This window comes from Microtus ochrogaster, chromosome 8 (genome assembly GCF_000317375.1).
Source record: "Microtus ochrogaster isolate Prairie Vole_2 chromosome 8, MicOch1.0, whole genome shotgun sequence".
NCBI lineage: Eukaryota > Metazoa > Chordata > Mammalia > Rodentia > Cricetidae > Microtus > Microtus ochrogaster.
The window spans coordinates 80,652,026-80,670,135 of NC_022015.1; the positions used below are offsets into that span (position 1 = coordinate 80,652,026).

The following is an 18,110-nucleotide window of genomic DNA, read 5'->3' on the forward strand; positions in this document are numbered from 1 at the left end:
CCTACACACACGCACACATACATGAACCCTCGGCAGTAAAGCCGATGACTCGGGAGAAAGGACACGCACGCACGCACAAAGCTGCTAAAGATGTAACAAAGACAGCGAGGGGGAGAGGGGGCCTGTCGGTGCCTTGGTCTGTCGGTCTCCAGCAGGCCCGGAGGACGGCCTGGCCGAGGAGTGGGGGAGTGTTGTTGTTTGCTGACAACTGAGCTGGGAGGCTGCGAGCTCGTCTCTCCGAGGTCGCCTTTCTTCCTTTTTTTTTTTTTTTTTTTTTCCTTTTTCTTTCCGGAGCCTTCTCGGGCAGACAAGTGTTGTTTTTTCGTCGCTCGTTTCCAGGGTTGGGTGGGGATTAGAAGCTGAAAGTTGGAAACGGTAAGCAGGGCTCGGGCTTCCAGAAAGAAAACACAGACACATCACAACAATAACAACCACCACCACCACCAAGCAGCTCTCCACGCCGTGGGCCCTGGCTCCGGCTCTTCCTCCTGCCTACTTCGCTTTTCCTCCCTTCCCACTGGGCTCGGGCCATCGTGTCTAGGGACACAGTTCCCCTATGCCTCCTTGGCCTTGGGATGCCACGGCCTCTGGTCCCCTCCAAGAAACAGGCCGGTGGAGCCAGGCAGCGCCAGCAGCTCTCCCTGGACCTGCGGTCCAGCGCGCGCTGGGTGTGGGGGAGACTTGGCGAGGGGGACGTGGCTAAAAGCAAACTTTAGGATTCCATAGAAACAATAGTTGGGGAAGAAGCTGTTGTGTACGTTTTCTTTATTTTCTGAGAGACGCACAGGGCGAGCAAGGCAAATGTCTTACTGGGTACCGTGTGTTCCCCCCCCTTTCCCCCCCCCCCCCCTCAGGTGGAGACCGATGCTTGGAACCCCACCCGGGCCTGGGCTTCCTTTCTGTATTTGTTTCCTTTTTGTCCTGCCGGTCGGGGCCCCCAGCTCTCGCCAGGCATTCGACTTAGCACCCTAAGGGGGGCACGCGTGTGCTGCCTCTTCAGCACCGTCCTCAGAATAATAGATGTGAGGAGGAAGACAGGGCCGAGGGGGGAAAAGACTCACAGAGAGGAGAAAACCGAGATGTGTAATCTGCCAGAACAAGTAGGAAGATCAATGAAAAAGCGAGAGAGCTGATTGCAACGTGTCAGATCTTGCACGACCCCCCCCCCCGGCCACCACCACCACAACAACCATCAAAACACAAAAACACCTTCACCAAACACACCCGGGCCTTTAGGGTTAAAGTAACCGAGTGTTGGCAGCGCAATTGTGGGGACTTGATAAGACCAAAACAAGGATCTGTGACGGGAGGTCGGTGGTGCGATCTTTTCTTTCTCTTGTTGCCTCTTTGCTCAGAGTGCCTGCCTAGCTTGCGAGAGGCACATTGCAGTCAGGCTGTGTAGCCGAGTCGCTGCACGATTATTCATTGGTGTGTGTGTGTGTGTGTGTGTGTGTGTTGGGGGGGGGATGGGGGTGCGTTCGTCTGGAGAATAGTTTCTGAAAAGCCCAGGCTAGCGGGGAGCTGGGTGAAGAGGTGGTTTTGTTTGGTGTGTTTGCTTTTGTTGCAGGGGGAGGGGCGCGATTTCTTTAGTCGTCCCCCTCCCGGATCCCCCGTCTCTGGAGTCTGTCCCGTGGCGCCGACTCTAACTCCGGGGGTGCACCCAAAGAGGGCACCTTGGCAATGCTCAGCGAACCTCGTCGTCGTCGTCCCCCCCCCCCCCCCCGCCTCGCGCAATGAGATATGTTAGAAGGTGGCCAGAGATTCCCCAGCGTCTCGTGCCCCCCCTTTCATACCCGGAGACAATCGGAGCCCTACCCCGCCCCCCCCGCCGCCCTGGCCGCCTCCACCTCCTTGTTTACCCCGTGTCGGGGCTCCGGCGTGGCCACCAGTCACGTAAGCAGAGAGCCGGGCGCGCCCGGCTGGGCTGCCCCGCGCGGGGCGGGCCCGTGGTGGCCGAGCCAGGGCTCCAGAGGCTGGTACAGTTGAGGGGCTTCCTCCCGGCCCCTCTCCCAGGGTGTCCGCTCTGCAAACCCACCGGCCCTGGAGAGGGGCTCCAGAGCCTCTGCACCCCAGTCAAAGTCAACTTCATGTGCGTAATCAGCCCCTCGGCCCGCAGCCCCCCTCCTCCGACCGGCTCCCCGCGGGAGTATTTTTAGCACTCTCGCGTCTTTTCGCCGCTGCTGTTTGGCTCAAAATGACGTGATGCCAACAGCCCCCAGATTTCCCCGAGAGCGTGGGGCGCTGCGCCGTGCCTGGCTCGGCTGCAGGGACTAAGCTCCAGGCCCTCGCTCCCTCCGCGACAGCTCACGTAGGCTGGGGTGACCCTCCCGCAAACTCAAGGAGACCACCCGTCGGACCCCCTAGATCATTTTAACCGAAGCGGCCCACTCTGTCCACTTTACCCCCTCCACTCTCCTCCTCCCCCCGAGTATGGCAAACGCCGAGCCCTACATCTGTCTCGCTTTATTGGGGGCGCTTCTCCGCGCAGCCGGCGCTCGCCGTTGTTTTCTGCTCGCTGCACACAATGCCCGCGCGTCACGGCGGTCCGCGTGTGCACAGCAATAACGCGAGTCGGGGGGCGGGTCGTGCGTGCGCCGGGCTCGGGCACTGCGGGTCGCTCCGCGCGCGCGGGGCTTGTTTTGCTCCAGAGCTCTGCTTTCCTAAACGCTTACATCATTCAGTTGTTGTTGGGGGGTGGGGGGGAAGGAGAGTGGATCTGGGCGTTCCGATAGGATTCCAGCATTACCCTGGCCCACAGCTATTTGGAGGAAGGAAAGACCCTAGTCACCTATGCTTTGTAGTTATTATGGTGGGGGTGGGTGCCCAGGTTTTGTTTGTTGTGTGAGTCTTTTTTCTTTTTTTTTTTTAGGTCACTACTGCAAAGGGCATGGCTGGTGGGTTCAGGTGCACAACCTCCCCGCCTTCATTTCAGCGAGTTCCCCTGTAATCACTTGATCTCAGTTTCTCCGCCTCCTCCTCCTCCCCCTCCCAGCACTAGACACATGGTTTCCACATGGAGACAAACTTCTTTCCTCCGACTGGACTTGACCTAGCTGCATCGTCCAACCAATCGGCAGCATCCGCCTCTTTTGACGTCACGCGTTGCTGAGGCCGGAGGCTGGGGGGCGGGGCAAGGACGTGAGCCAGGAAATCACTAGGAGCTGTAGTGCAGCCAGCTAGTCCAGTCTTTTCTTAAAGGGACTCTCTAGTCGGTGACAAGCCTGCCCTTTCGACTCCATTTCGGGTTCTCTGAGCTCTTCTTGAGATGCGCCGAGAGCGTCTGATCACGCGTTCACACGTTTGGTCTACAGAGTTTGCAAAGTAGTCACTTGGCTTATTTTCCGCTGTAGTCAGAACTACTTTTTATTGCCTCTTTGAGGTTTCCGTACTGGGAGTGTTCACCAAGTTTTGGCCGGCCGCAGTGATGAATTATTTCCATTAGATGGGGTGATTTTCTTGAGGGAGGAGTTTGAATAGTTACTCAGTGTTGACCATGGACTAGCAAGGAAAGGGGTTCCCTGGGTCATGCAGGTACAGTCTTCTGAAATGTCACCTGGTATGAAGCTTCCAGAAATATTTATCACAGTAGGCAGTGACGCTGTTTTCACAGGCTCGGAAACAGCCTGTGGCATCATCGCCTATACACCCGTGGAACCCACTGGAAGGGAAACAGTTGCAGAGTACTACTCAGAAAAAGGTTTGTCTCTATTTTGACAAAGCCTAAAACTTATAAAATAATTGTTCTCTGAATAAAACTGGAAGTTGGGGGCTGGAAAGATCGGTCAGCAGTTGAGTGTGTCCTGTTCTTGTGTAGAGGACCTGAGTCGTGTTGTGTGCTCAGTACCGTGTTGGGCAGCTCACAGCCGGCTGTAACTCCAGTTCAGAGAGACCCAACGCCTCTGGCCTCCATGGGCATTTCCACAGATGTACACACGCATACATGCACATATAAATCCTAAAAGCAAAGCGCCTGTAAACCGGGAAAAAGTTACAGTGGCGCGAGACAGCTTTCTGTGTTTGGGGCAGGTGCTTTGGAGCCGCATCAGACAGGGGAGTGTGCCGGGATGAGAACAGAAGCGGCAGTGTACTCTGAAGTGGACTGCCCGGCTGAGGTAGGGCGTGTTCCTAGGGGCATGGACAGGGCCCGAAGCAGCTTCCTCCTGTTGGTGTAGGAAGCTTCAGCTGGAAGTTGCTGCTGTGTGGCATTATTTGGCCCCACCCTGCCTTCCTGACCTAATCTTCTCCGCCTGGCCATGAAAGCTCAACTCCTGTCCAGCAGGTCCACCAGCAATCAGGGTTCCCAGTCATGCCCCTGTCCTTGACTCAGCTGAGGACACCCTCATTCCTCATTCACCTACTTCCCAGGGTTTCTGTGTCCTACCCTTCCTTCATGACTCCTCCTTGAAGGCTATGGGCTGTTTCAGCTCACCGGCTGTTAATTTCTGAGTCAGATTAGTTAAGAGTTTGAAATACATTGTAGTCAGGAGCAGAGGTCCAAATTCCTACTCTGTTGTTGGGACACAAGTTGCTTAGCCTCTCTGCGGCGGCCTTTCGTAAGTAGGGCATGTGAGCGTAATGATACCAGTTCCCTTACATCATCGCAGAATCACTGAATCACCAGCTTTAAGCATTTCCAGAGCCTGAAATACAGCACATGCTCAATAAATAGTGAGTTGTGGGGCTGGAGGGATGGCTCAGCAGCTAAGGGCTCGTTGCTCTTGCAGAGGATTTGAGTTTTCTTTCTAGCACACACACCAGGAAGTTCACAACTACATTGACTCCAGCTCCTGGGGATACAACACCCTCTTTTGGCCTCCTTGGGCAGCAACGTGCACTTGGTAAACACACACACTCTTTTAATAACTTACCTGAACGTGACAACCTTCAGTTTGTTTCCTATGTGTTCACTTTATCTTTGCAGGGATAATAACGTCTTGCGTGTGCATGAGTGGAGGATGTGCATACATGCAGTCGGGTGTTGGATGCATGTGTGCTTCTCTCATGTGTGCTCTGTAGAAGCCAGAGGTACTTTTGAGAGTCCTTTAATGAACTTGAGGTTCACCGATTGTCTAGAATGGCTGTCCCGTGAACTCTGGGGTTTGCCTGTCTGCCTTGCCCCCAGCACTGGGGTCACCGATGGGCGACAGCACACCTGGTTTGCCCGTGAGTGTTGGGGATCCAACCTCAGGACCTCAAGCTTCAGTGACAAATGCCTTACTCTCCGAGCCTCCTCCTCCTCCCCAACCCATTTATTAAGGTCTTACAGGATCAGACCTTATTTCCGTATGCGTCATCTGTAAGGTGGGCACTTGCTATAGATTCCTTCAGGGATTGCATTTGCCATTTCTTGGCTGTAGCATACAGTCAGATTTGGAGGTCAGAGGCATGATCAAAACTGGAAGTTCTGAGTTCTGGTTGTTTGGGGGCAGTAAGTCCAGGGCCAGCAAAGAGATGATGGGTCAGGTCTGGATAGCTGCATCTACATTCTGTCAACAGCTGATGGCCGAAGAATGAATAAATTCTTGCTTAGAAAGTAAGGGGCGGGCTGGAGAGATGGCTCAGAGGTTAAGAGAATTGACTGCTATTCCGGAGGTCCTGAGTTCAATTCCCAGCAACCACATGATGACTCACACCCATCTATAATGAGATCTGGTGCCCAGAACACTATATACAAAATAAATAATTTTTTTTAAAAAGTAGAACAGATTTTAAAAAAAGAAAGTAAGGGGCTGGAGTGACTTGTGCTAAATTGGAGGGCATTAATGTTCAAACAGGTCGCATCTCTGCAGGGCAGGCATCTCTGGATGGTCCATTGCTTCCATAACAAGTGCTGAGTGTCTACTCTGTGGTTGCCTTTCCCCCCAGCAAACACTGTGGGTTGTTGATTCACAGTGAGGTGGACAGGTAGGGGGTTCATTTTGGAGCTTCCAGGTACTGGGTATCCCGTGAAGGGGATCCAAGGGGGTGAAGACAGGACTGTAGGAAGTTAAAGAAGATGAACTGAGCTGTTGCTGCTATGGAGGGCTGAGGGGGGGAGGGGCGTGGAGGCTCCCTCAACTACATAGGCGAAGCAGCAATGGTTCAAACATCATCTGTCTTTAAGTCAAACAGTTTTTCACTGGCACACCCAGATGTGGGGTCCTCCTTTGGAGATGGCTGAGCAAGAGCCCAGAGGTGAGACAGGAAGACAGAGGGTGCCGGCACACAGCAGCTGTGGCAGCTAATCACATGACCTAATATTAGAACGGGCTGCCATTGTTGAGTACGGAAAAGGGCTAGCATGAGACTAGCCAGGTCTTATCTTTTCCAGTCCACAACCACTCTACAGCATGTGCGGTTTTATTACCTCTGTTCTGCAGTGGGGGCTGGAGGAGTGAGGAGCAGGGATGCTGGGTAACCTCTCCAAAGGTCATGTGGCTGGTAGCTGAGTTTGCCACCTGGGCCTCCAGTTCCAGAGCCCACATGCCTTCGCCAGCATACACGTGGACTCATTTAACAGCCTAGGAATGAAGTCCAGGCAGGTGACATGACTTGCCTAAGGTCGCCTGGCAACACGGAGTGCAGCTGGTATCTGGAACGCCCTGCTGGTTTTCCAGTCTTCCTGTACACACCTTGTTTAGAGAAGTGAGACTGAGCAGCCAATCAGAGAGGTTTTTTCCAATTCTTAGTTATTCAACTATCCTGGCCTTAACTCAAGTTCAGGGCTCCTAAAAAACACTGCCCCCTCCTGCCGCTTGTCCCAAGTCTGTCCTCTGGGCATATTAGAGGACTTGGGGCTGTTGCTATGGTACTGAGGCCAACTACAGGTTCATCAAATTCTAAATCTTTCGCCAAAAACAAAAACAAAAAACCCAAAAAACAAACAAAAAGGGAAAAAAAAAAACAGACCTTAAAGAAGCAAATTGGCCACTAAGATTAAGATTTGCATCGGTAATTGTGAGGTTTTGTTTTTTGTTGTTGTTTTAGATCCTCCTGACTCCCCACCCCACTCCCTAGCCCTACCACCACCACTTTCTATAAATATAGTTGGATAAATATTGATTTAAACTGGGTTTCTGGAGGAGAAACACATGCTTGCCCTGGCTTGGTTTTCACTTAGATCCCACCAGCGTGTCAGGCCTGACACACCTAACCCCACACAGCCGGCCCTGGCTTCCAAGTGACCCCATTCTTTTGGGGAGGTGAGATGTGGTTTTGTGGCTTTTCTGCTTCTTTTTCTTTAAGCGAGAGAAGGGAAAAAGAGGGAAAAGGGGCAACAACTGAGCAAGAAACGAGACATTCTGCAGAACAAGAAAGAAGCAAGTGGTTTTCAGTGGGCAGGAATCCCATTCTTTCTACCCCCGCCATTTGCGGTTTTGTGTTTAAAGGTGGCAGGTGGTAAAACAGTCTCCTGGCCACAGGGAGTCCCTGCAGCCCCAGAGCACCCCCAACAAGGGGACACACACACACAGAGGGCAGAGAGGGACAGCCGCTTGCCCGCGGTGATACAGCAGAGGCAGAACAAGGCCTTTCTGTGCCACGATCTCCTCTGTGTGATAGGAGACCGGGCCACAGACAGAGCCCCAAACAGCTTTTGTTTTACAGGTCAGGTGCTGGTAAAACCAGCACTTCTCAAGCCTGCCTTGCCGAGCCCAGGGCGTGTCTGGTTATTGCAAAGGCCATTGCCACATTCTCAGCAGTCTTTCAAAATGAAGCTAATTTGACTTTGCTGGACCGAGAGAAATGTTTTCTCTCATAGATGACGGGTGGTGGGGAAGGGGACAACAGGCTGATGACAGTGAAGGTCACTCCGAGCCGTAACTGGAGGAGGAAAATTCCAGTCTTTCCGAGGGGACCGGGTGGGGTGTGGTTCCAGACTCAGAGTGGCGGAAGAGAAAGAAGGGGGGGGGGGGGGAGAAGAGAGAAAGGGCTCAGAGCGATGGGCACCTGCGCGTGGGATCCTGAGCTAGAGGCTCAGTCTTTGCTTCCTCATCTTGGCAGGATGCTGGGCTGGCCCCCTCGTTTGAGAAACACTGGGAAAGTTCAGGTGAGTCCTTAAGCAACAAGTCTCCAGGAAACATGTAGACACAGAACCCCTTTCAAAATAGTTTAGGCCAGAGAAATTCCTCTTAAAGGCTTTTATTTTATTTGTACTTTCTTTGTAGACCAGGCTAGCCTCGAACTCACAGAGCTCCACCTGCCTCTGCCTACAGAGTGCTGGGACTAAGGGCGTGTGTCATCATTGCTTAAAGGCTTTTGGGCTAAGACACTGAGTTAGGCTGTGGACCAGAATCGCCGTAAGTCAGTTATGTGCGTTCATTCATTCATTTGTTAAACTGCTGCTTATGGAGCTCACATTCGCCTTCCATTTGGCGCAGTGCTAGGAGAGCAGAGCGCAGTTGTCACCGCCCTGTGCTGGGTACTCTATTTCGGTGTCAGGATTAGAAAATTTAGTTACTTTTTTTTTGGGGGGGGTGGAGTCTCATATAGCCCAGGCTAGCCATGAAACCCACTATGTGACACGAGACACGGTTTCTTTTTTTTTTTTTTGGTTTTTCGAGACAGGGTTTCTCTGTGGTTTTGGAGCCTGTCCTGGAACTAGCTCTGTAGACCAGGCTGGTCTCGAACTCACAGAGATCCTCCTGCCTCTGCCTCCCGAGTGCTGGGATTAAAGGCATGCGCCACCACCGCCCGGCTGAAACCCACTACGTAGACAAAGATGACCTTGAGCTTCTGATTAACCTGCCTTTACCTTCCAGTGCTGGGGATCCTAGGCGTGCGCCACCATGTCCGGTGTATGGGTGCTGGGGATCAAACACAGCAGGGGAGGCAAGGACTCCACACGCTGAGACACGTGTCTCTTCAGAAACTCAGCTGTCTCAAAGTGAACCCCAGCGGTGGGTACGGTACTGAGTTGATATTTGTGTATTTGGCTCTATCCCCCATTATGAACAGAATAAAAACTCATCCTGAGGTTCCAAAAGGCATCCCCGTGTTCAATCCCAGCGTTTGGAAGGCAGAAGCAATTGGGTCTCTGAGTTCAAGGCCAGCCTGGTCTACAGAGCAAGTTCCAGGACAGCCAGGGCAACACAGGGAAACCCTGTCACAGTGTGTGTGTGTGTGTGTGTGTGTGTGTGTGTGTGTGTGTGTAAGAAAGGAGTTCCTCCCTACCTCCTGCACCCTAGCCCCCAATCAAACATGTAAAAAGCTTTGTTTTTGGACCTCTAACGTCAACAGATCCGATGGGCCCTTCTGCACTTGGAGGACATTTCCACCAGGTCACGATACCCAGCCCACTGCCCAGATAGCATGCCCTTGGCCACCAAGCTCCAGTGTCTTCTAAGGAATCAAAGCCCTGCAGAATTAGAAAGATAAACACGCTGTCCTGCGGGAAGACGAGATTAGGAGATTCTAATTTAGACCAAAAGGGAGAGATTTGGGCTATCTGGCATTTGAAATGGTTTACTTTGTATATTTATTGTCATTGCAAGGACACAGGAATGAAGATGATTTGGGAGTTTCAACAGACAGGCTATTGTTTTAAAGTAGAGGGCAGGCCCAGGCGATTGGTGGCAAACAGGAGCTGCTGTTGTCCTTGTTTTAACTTGACAGGGGCCAGAGCTCCAGAATGACTCCCACAGCAACCTGACCGTTTCTGCCATGTCTCTTAGTCCCTTAAATTCTGATTGCCTTGTGTACAACTTCCCTTCATCCTTTTGGACCAGCCGTGAAATCCAGCTTCATGCAAAAAAGAAATATCTAAATCGGCCGGGAGCTAAACTCCATGCTTGGTGCTCAGAGAGGGAAGCATGCCGGCTCTCCAGGTCAGGGGCCTATCCCAGTTCAAATATTAGCCAGATAGAAACCAATACCCAATTCTAGTCTGTCTCCTGGGAGTCTGGTAACCAGTCCCCAAGAGAGCTGCTGGCAAGCACAGCCTCCTCTCTGTTCTCCAGAGGAATGGTGCTAATGCCCCCTTTTACTGGGCATTTACTGTGTGCCAGCACAGTGCTAAGGGCTCGATATTAAATCCTCGCGAGCATCCAATAAGCAGGTGCTGTAATTACCTTCATTTTTATAGCTGCCCAGGGCTTCAGCCTTAGCCAGGCTGGCTCACTTTCCCAAGCCCACACGCTAACAGTGGTGGGCCTGCAGTTCTGAAGTGGGTTCTTCCTTTGGGGTTTGGGAAGAACCTGGGGGAGCCTGAAGTTAACAAGAGGCAAGACATGGAGGCTGGGGAGTTGGTGGGACAGGCTGAGGCTCCAGGAAGACTGCTCCCTTGAGTGACTTCCTTTTCTCTGCTCTCATCCTAGAGTGGAGAGAAGCAGCCAGGGTTTTTCCAGCATTGACACAGAAGCCATTCCCTGGAGACTGATGGTCTGGGGTGTTTTTGCTTACTCGTTTATGCCACCTTGCCAGCACCGTCTGAGAAACTTACCCGACCAGTAGGGCACCTGCGGTGATACAGGCTGGCTCTCAGGGCTGCGGATCCACACCCTGTCAGGCTCCAAGACTTCCTGGGACGCCCCAGCTTGTAGGACAACTGGGCTGGCGGTGCTTGCTTGCTGAGAAGGCAAGCGAGGAAGGCAGTGTGGATTTCTGAGAGGAGCTTGAAGTCCCAGTTGCTGCCGGACAGTGTGGGCCAGCTGGTTCCTGTCAGCAGTGTAGGTCCAACCCCCTCCTGTCCTGAGCAGGGCTCTAGAGAAAGGAGTGGTGTTAAATATAACTGGGTTCATGTCACTCACATGTGAAAGTCATGGTTTATTTCCTGCCTCACTTAGGATAAAATCCCAACCCCTTGCTCTAACTTTCATTCTTGCTTTTCAGAGTATAGAGATCTCTAGGACAGGTTGATGAGCCTCCCAGACCCCACGCCACCTGCTAAGTCAGAAGCTGCATTTACCATGGTTCTTTGTCATTCATTGATCCCTTATCCCCCGTACTGTACTTTACAGTTTTACTTGCTTCTCCTTCATCTGTCTGCCTAGACTACAAGCACCCTGAGGAGAGGGAGCAAGCTGAGTTTTGTTCATCAGTGCGTAGCATGAGGTGGATATCTAGGGAATATTTGCTGGATTAATGATGAATTGTCTGAGCTAACTTTTAAGAGGAACACCACTGCACCAGTCATGGAGGTCTGCAGCTATCATCCCGGCACCGGGGAAGCGGAGGAAGGGGGATAGCCTGGGGTACATAGCAACATTTAGGATAACCTTGGCTGTACAGTGAGACCTTGTCTTGAGAAAAAGCCACAAAACAAAACAAACTGAGAGCTATCATTTAGACAGAAGTGCAAAATAGTCTAGAATAGCACAGGATGTAGCACCGTTGGTTCCCACTATTAAATTCCACAGGAAATCCCATTCTAACAACCTAGCCCAACCTCCTCAGGATGAAAACCATAGACCTAAGCAACTTGGCCTGGTCAAATGTGCGTGCGTGTGTGTGTGTGTGTGTGTGTGTGTGTGTGTGTGCACCGGAGTGGGGGGTGTTGGGTGTTAGAAGATCCGCCTTCAAATCTAGTCACTGCCTGTGTTGCTTTCTGGGCCTCATCTGTCACACAGGAATCTCAGAGATGTGCTGCCTGTTAACCGGGCAGACTGAAGAGGCCTCACAGTGCATAGTTTGTGGTGGTTTGAATTAAAATGGCCCTGCAGGCTCTTAGGTAGTAGAGGAAGGATTAGGACTCTTGGCCTTGGTGGAGTAGGTGTGGCCTTGTGGGAGGAAGTGTGTCACTGGGGGTGGGCTTTGAAGTTTCAAATGCTCAAGCCAGGCCCAATGTCACTGTCTCTTCTTGCTGCCTGCGGATGCAGGTGTAGAACTCTCGGCCACCTCTCCAGCACCATATCTGCCTGAACACAACCATGCATCCTGCCACGATGACGGACTAAGGCTCTGACACTGTATGCCAACCCCGACAAAATGCTTTCCTATATAAAGTACTGTGGTCACGATGTCTCTTCACATCAAAAGAACAGTGACGGAAATATAGTTACAGGGCAGCAAGTTGGTAAATGGATTCATTTTGTTCTAAGCTCTGTGGAGATTCCTAACATTCTAGAATCAAGGTTGGAGCTTGACATGGGGGTGAGATGACATCATGGATCTTTTCAGATGAGCCAAGAGCCTGTGTTTTATTGTAGATGCTGCACCTGAGGCTGAGCCCGAAGACCTGAAGAGAAGAGGCTAGGCAGGGGCTAGGTGTGTGACTTAGTGCTAGGGCGTGCTGGGGCCTACTGTGACCCTTCACCAGGTCTGTGCCACCAGGAAAGGGATGGTGGTACCCACAGAGGGCAGGGAGAAGGGCCACTCCAGGCTAGCCTCCTTAAAGGGCCATGGCAAGAACTTGAACCCCACCTTTAGCAGTGTGGTTGGCCTCTGGCATATTTTTAGTTTTTGGTTTAGTTTATTTGTTTGAGACAGGGCCTTGCTACATAGCCCTTCTGGCCTAGAACTGCTATGTAGATCAGTCTGGCTTCAAATTCACAGAGATATGCCTGCTTCTGCCTTTCGGAATTAATTCTGGATTAAAAGTGTTTCCCAAGACACTCAGCTCTTTTTATGATTTCATTTCATTTATTTATTATTTTTTGAAGGCTCTAAAATCAAGTTGCTTCTAACTGGGGTTGGGGAAACAGTAGATGACGGCCTGCTGCGCAACCTTAGACCCAGGGGTTCCACGCTCATGTAAAAGTCTGCATGGTTGCAACTCCAGCACTGAGTGACTGCAGGAAGAGACAGGAGGGTTGCTGGTTTGGTTGGTCATTCAGCTTGGCTGAAAAACAGCAACCTCCAGGTTCTGTAGGAGACCTTGTCTCAAGAAGACATAGCGCAGAGGAATAAGGCAGAATACTCAGTCTTCCTCCGACCTTGGACTGGGCATGCGTTTACATGCATGTGTGTGAACACACACGTGCACACACATTAATAGGAAGTTAATTTTAAAAAAACAAACAGGGAAAAAATGATCTTTGTACTAGCAAAACCTGAAAAATGAGTTAGCCTGGTAAGGTGGTAGAGGCCTGCAATCCCAGAACTTGGGAAGGTGAAGGCAGGGGGATCAAGGAATTCGAGGTCATCCTTGTAGTGAGTTTGAGGCTAGCCTGTGCTAAATTAGACCCTGTCTTAAACCAAAACAAAAATTACAATTTATTTATTTATTTTCGCGATGTTAGGGATTGAATCCAGGATCTCAGGCAGGCTAGGCAGTCTCTCACCCTGAGCCACACCCCAGCCTTTTCTAGTTTATTCCTGTTCTTGAATATAGGTGAAAAATTCTAAATAAAGCAAATTATAGGTTTGAGAAGGGCTCTGAAAAAAAAATACCATCCCATGGTTGACCAGGTCGCATGCACAGGCATCACTGACATCATGAGATCATACGTGGCTGCAAAAACAAATTACAGGCGATTATGTGACACTCGAGACAAAGATGAGGTCTTGAGAACAGGACTCGGGAGGCTTTGCAAAGGAAGGCAGCTGCATTACTCAGCAGGGACCTGGGGGTAGAAACTGTGTCCTTAGAGAGGGACCCGAGGTCAGGTCTGAGGCTTGCCATCGTCACCGGTGGGAAAGCAGCTGACAGACAACCTTTCTTTAGGGAAAAATGAGCCTTCAACAGGAAAACAAAGCAGATTCGGGTTGCTTTCAGATCCTTTAAGAATGTAACTTAACCGTGACATTTACAGGATTGAGATGGGGGGGGGTCCCACAGGCCTAAAAGATCTGAAAACTTACTTTCTTTAGAGAGTGTGTGTATCCCTTCTCCTTTCTTTGACACGTGTGTCAATCCGAAAAGAAAATTCTAGAGAGAAGAAGGGAGCATCTTAAGACCTAGGTTTCAACTCTTTCTCCACCAGTATGCTGGCTGTGTGGCTTTGGCATGTTGGCATACTTCACTGAGCCTGGATATTCTGAACTGAAAAAAAAAAAATGGACTCTCGCGCTGAGAAATCAGTTTAGTGATAGAAACTTCCAGGACTCAAACTATGAAATATTTTTGGGGAACATTCATTTGGCATCAATCTATCAAAACCCTTTTGAGTTCCTTACCCCTCCCTATGATGGCCCCCACCAGGGTTGGGTTTGAGGTGTGTTCTCTGTGGTGAGCAAACTTAGACGTGCACATTAGCAGAATCCTGCAATGCAGACTTATTGGATCCAATACAATCACCAAAATAGGCAGCCGTAATAAGGGCCATTTAATAAAATATAAAAAAACCTTTTCTAAGGTAAGAGATGGGTCAGGGTGGAAGTCAAATGCAGCAGTTTGAACCTTTGCCAGTGGTCTGATCTCACCAGAAACACTGGAGTTAAAAAGCAACAAACTTCCAGATTCAGCGATCTGGGATTAACCACCGCCTCCTCTGCCGCTACCCCCTCCCCGACCTCTCCGTTTCTCCCCAGCCTGGGCACCTGGGTCGCTTGGTGCGTTTCCATGTGGTTGGGAAGTCAGCCTGCAGCCCTGGCGACTGGAGCCCTGGGAGACGGCAGCCACCTCTCGGGCTTAGCATTACGTCATCCCTTTAGACCCAAATTTATCTCGGCTGCACACAGCCCCGCTGCTCCGAGCTGCCGGTGACTCGAGAGCTTACGCACCGAGTTAGACAAGGCTGACTCACTGGGCAGAGCCAAGGTTTTCAGTAGCTCTTCACGTTTCTGGACCCTGGAGGGAGAGGAGGCTGCTGCCGTCATGTGGGAGTGGGTGTGTTGGTGTGTGTGCAAAAATGGGTAACTGTCCATGTAGTTGATTTCTAGGACCTCAGGATTCATGCTCCCCTGTCCGAACCTTGGTTATCTGACAGCCGTACGGATAATTGCTGCAAACTGTGCCTACACGGCAAACACTGAGCAGATTCCAAACCGAACAACGCCAGTGTCCCCAACACAATGACCATGGACTTGTAACTGACTTTTCCTCCTTTCTCCGGCTCAACTGTCTGCCGAGACTATATGCTAATCAGCCTCCATGTGTGAGTTTGCAATATATCCCTTGGGAACCGACATCTACCAAACTGTACCCGGGGAGTGGAGGAGCAGGAAAGGCCCTAAGAGTGAAGAACTAGGCCTGTTTCTTCTGAGGCAGACTGAGTCCATCCACTCTCAATTGTGGTAGAGCTGGGGGACTTTTGCTATTTTCAAATCAAGAGGAAGAGAGACAGAGATAAGAGGATGGCAGAGCTCTGTGAGTTCCAGGCCAGTCTGGTCTACAAGAGCTAGTTCCAGGACAGGCTCCAAAGCTCCAAACCCTGCCACCAAAAATCAAAAAAAAAAAAAAAAAAAAAAGCAACCGGTGTCTTCCTGTTTTCCCAACCATGTTTGTAGTGCAAATTGGCTGCATCTGAACAAAAGCAACACCGTGGCTGCCTCTGGGCTCCCCCTGGCTAAGCTGAGGGGGGTGTGCGGATTGCAGTCTCTTTAATTGCGCCTGGAAGAGGCTGGAGATTTCTGTACACGTGTCAGCCCACTGACACCGTTGCCAGGGTTCCTTTGCCTTTGGTGACTCTTGTGTGGCTTTCCACCCCTTCGTCAGCCTCATGGTCAGAGCTCTAGGCTAGTTCATGTGGTATCAACAGTGACATACACCCAGGCTTTTCCCACTACTCTTCCCTTGGCTGTATGATTTAACCTATGGAATCAGAGCCATTTTCAATCTGTGGACGTTTTCATGTTTTACTGTATTTCTTGATTGCATGCTACACAGGCTTTCCTGTCACTGGGCACAGTACACCATCTCTTGCTATCAGAGTGACTTAAATTCCCAGGCCTTGGAATTTAGAGTTGAAAACTTTAAGGGGTTCTGCAAGTGGTAAAAGTGAACTTTTAAGCCCATAATCTTTCTTTTCTCTGTCCCCCGCACCCCACATGGTTTCACAATATAACCCTTGTTGGCCAGGAACTCACTAACTCACTATGTAGACTAGGCTGGTCTCTGACTCACAGAGATCTATCTGCCTCTGCCTCCCAAGAGTGCTAGAACTAAAGGCGTGCACCACCACACCTGGCCCTTAACCTTATATTTTTCTTTATTTTCAACTAATAGGTGTTCTGAATGAGTGATACTTGTTTTTTTGAGACAGGTTCTCTCTTGGCTGTTGTGGAACTCACTATGGAGACTAGGCAGGCCTCCAACTATAGACACGCGCCACACACACGCACACATGCACAGAATTTCTTCCTACCTCTATCCAGTAATGCCCTTGGCTGGGGATGAAGGGCAGCTGTTACCAGTGTGCAATGGGAAAACCCATATTTTCCACAGCTGGAAAAGCACAGACCTTCTTTAAAGTCTAGAAAAGTCCCCCTGCCCCACTGTGGTGAGAACACCTGCTCCTTCTGGGTCTCACTGAAATTGATGAACATCTATTTCTTAAATGCTGTGCCAAGTGTAATATTTAAAAGGGCCTGTGACCTCACTGGGAATACCACTCATGAAGAAGAAGGAGGAGGGGAAGGAAGCAGAGAGAGGGACAAGGAGGAAGAGGGAGGAAGAAACACCAAGCAGAGGAGAGAGGGCATTAAAATGCAGCATGAAGCCATGATGTTTTTGAGAGGGTAAACGACCCCTCCCAAGATGTATCTTCTGCAGTAGCTGTAACAGGACCGCAAGGAAGGGCGCAGTGTCTCCTTACCAAGAGGAGCAGGAGAACAAAGTCAGAGTGACTCCGGCTTGCTCCTAGACTGTGCATCACTTCCGCCATCTTGTCTTTTTTTCCTCTCCCCTGGAGAGCTCTCAGCTGGCATGGTTTTGTCTCAGGGGACATGTGGCAGTATCTGGAGGCATTTTTGGTTGTCAAGGGGTGGTGGTGTGCTACTGGCATCTAGTGGGTAGAGCCTACGTATGCTCTGGGCATCCAACAATGCACGGAACAGACCCTGGCTTCCAGGAGGAACCATCAGATCCAAAGCATCAATAATGTCAAGGCTGAGACATCTCTTAGACGAAGGGCTTGGAGAAGAGGGTAGTGGTTAAGAGCAGCGAGTGGCTGCTTTTCAGTGTGCCCCCTGCCTTTTGTTTTTCTCTTTGGTTTTTTGAGACAGGGATTCTCTGTGTAGCCCTGGCTGTCCTGGAACTCACTCTGTAGACCAGGATGACCTCTTGAGTGCTGGGATTAAAGCTGTGTGCCACCAGGCCAGCTCTCCTTGCTTGTTCAAGTCCCTGCTGTCAGTTTCCTTAAAAGAGGAGACCAAGGAAGGAGCAGCCATTATCCTAGCTTCTGTTCACTGAGTGCCTAGAATGCACCTAGTGATGGAATTATTCCATTTAGACTTCACAAGGAAGCTTACTAAATATGTATGTTTCCCGGGAACAAACTCCATGTCTGTTTCTCTCAGTACTATATACATGAAGTCTGGTTCAGTGCCAGGCACGCTTTTGACCTCAACACCATGCATAGTTGGAAGACTTTAAACCCATTTTATATAGGGGGAAAAGGAAGCTTGAGGAGTCCAGCCAGAGCTCCGGTTCCAATATTAAATCTTTATGTCCTTTCCTTGTAGCATCAGAAGAGGTTTCTGTCTTAAAAACACTAATGAGACACGGAGTAAGAATCCAGTCCACAAAGAAAAGAGATTAGAAAACCTTTTCGTCAGTGTCGCAGCGGAGGGGGAGGACCGCATGGACGTCCTCTCTGGCTCTCATTAAATGATCTCATGTTTCTGAACAGCAATTTTTGCTTCTCAAGTGTATGTGTGACGCAGCCTTTGCAGATATGCTATTTCGCTGTTAGTGAGTGAGGAAACCGAGGCACTAAGTGCCACGAGTAAGCAGTAGATAGAGGACAGATTCAGTTAAAAAATGGATGCTCTAGGCCTTGAGCACCAGCTAAGAAATGAGTCTCCTTGGGAGCAGACCCAAAGCTCAACCAACTCTTTTCCTCAGAAGCAAAGTCGTGTAAATTTAATCTGTCCATCCTTGAACGAGAAAAGGAAAGCCAAAGAGAGACTACATCTCCCAGAGGTCATCGCGGAGTCCTCCAGGCGCAGGCGCACTGAGGCGGCCCGTGTACCTAGCCTTCTGACGTGCAGTGGCGGGGGCTGGACTACATTTCCCAGGAGGCATCGGAAGGGGCGGGCGGGGGTGGTCCTCGCGGCTGCTCTGGTCCCTCCCCCGTGCTCGCGCGGAGAAGTAA

General features: G+C 50.7%; 1 protein-coding gene across 1 annotated transcript in view; it reads left to right on the forward strand.

Annotated features, from left to right (window-relative positions):
• The window catches only part of Mxi1 (MAX interactor 1, dimerization protein), a 64,635-nt gene that overhangs the window by 955 nt on the left and 45,570 nt on the right, over nt 1–18,110 (forward strand). The gene's annotated exons all lie outside the window — the stretch shown is intronic.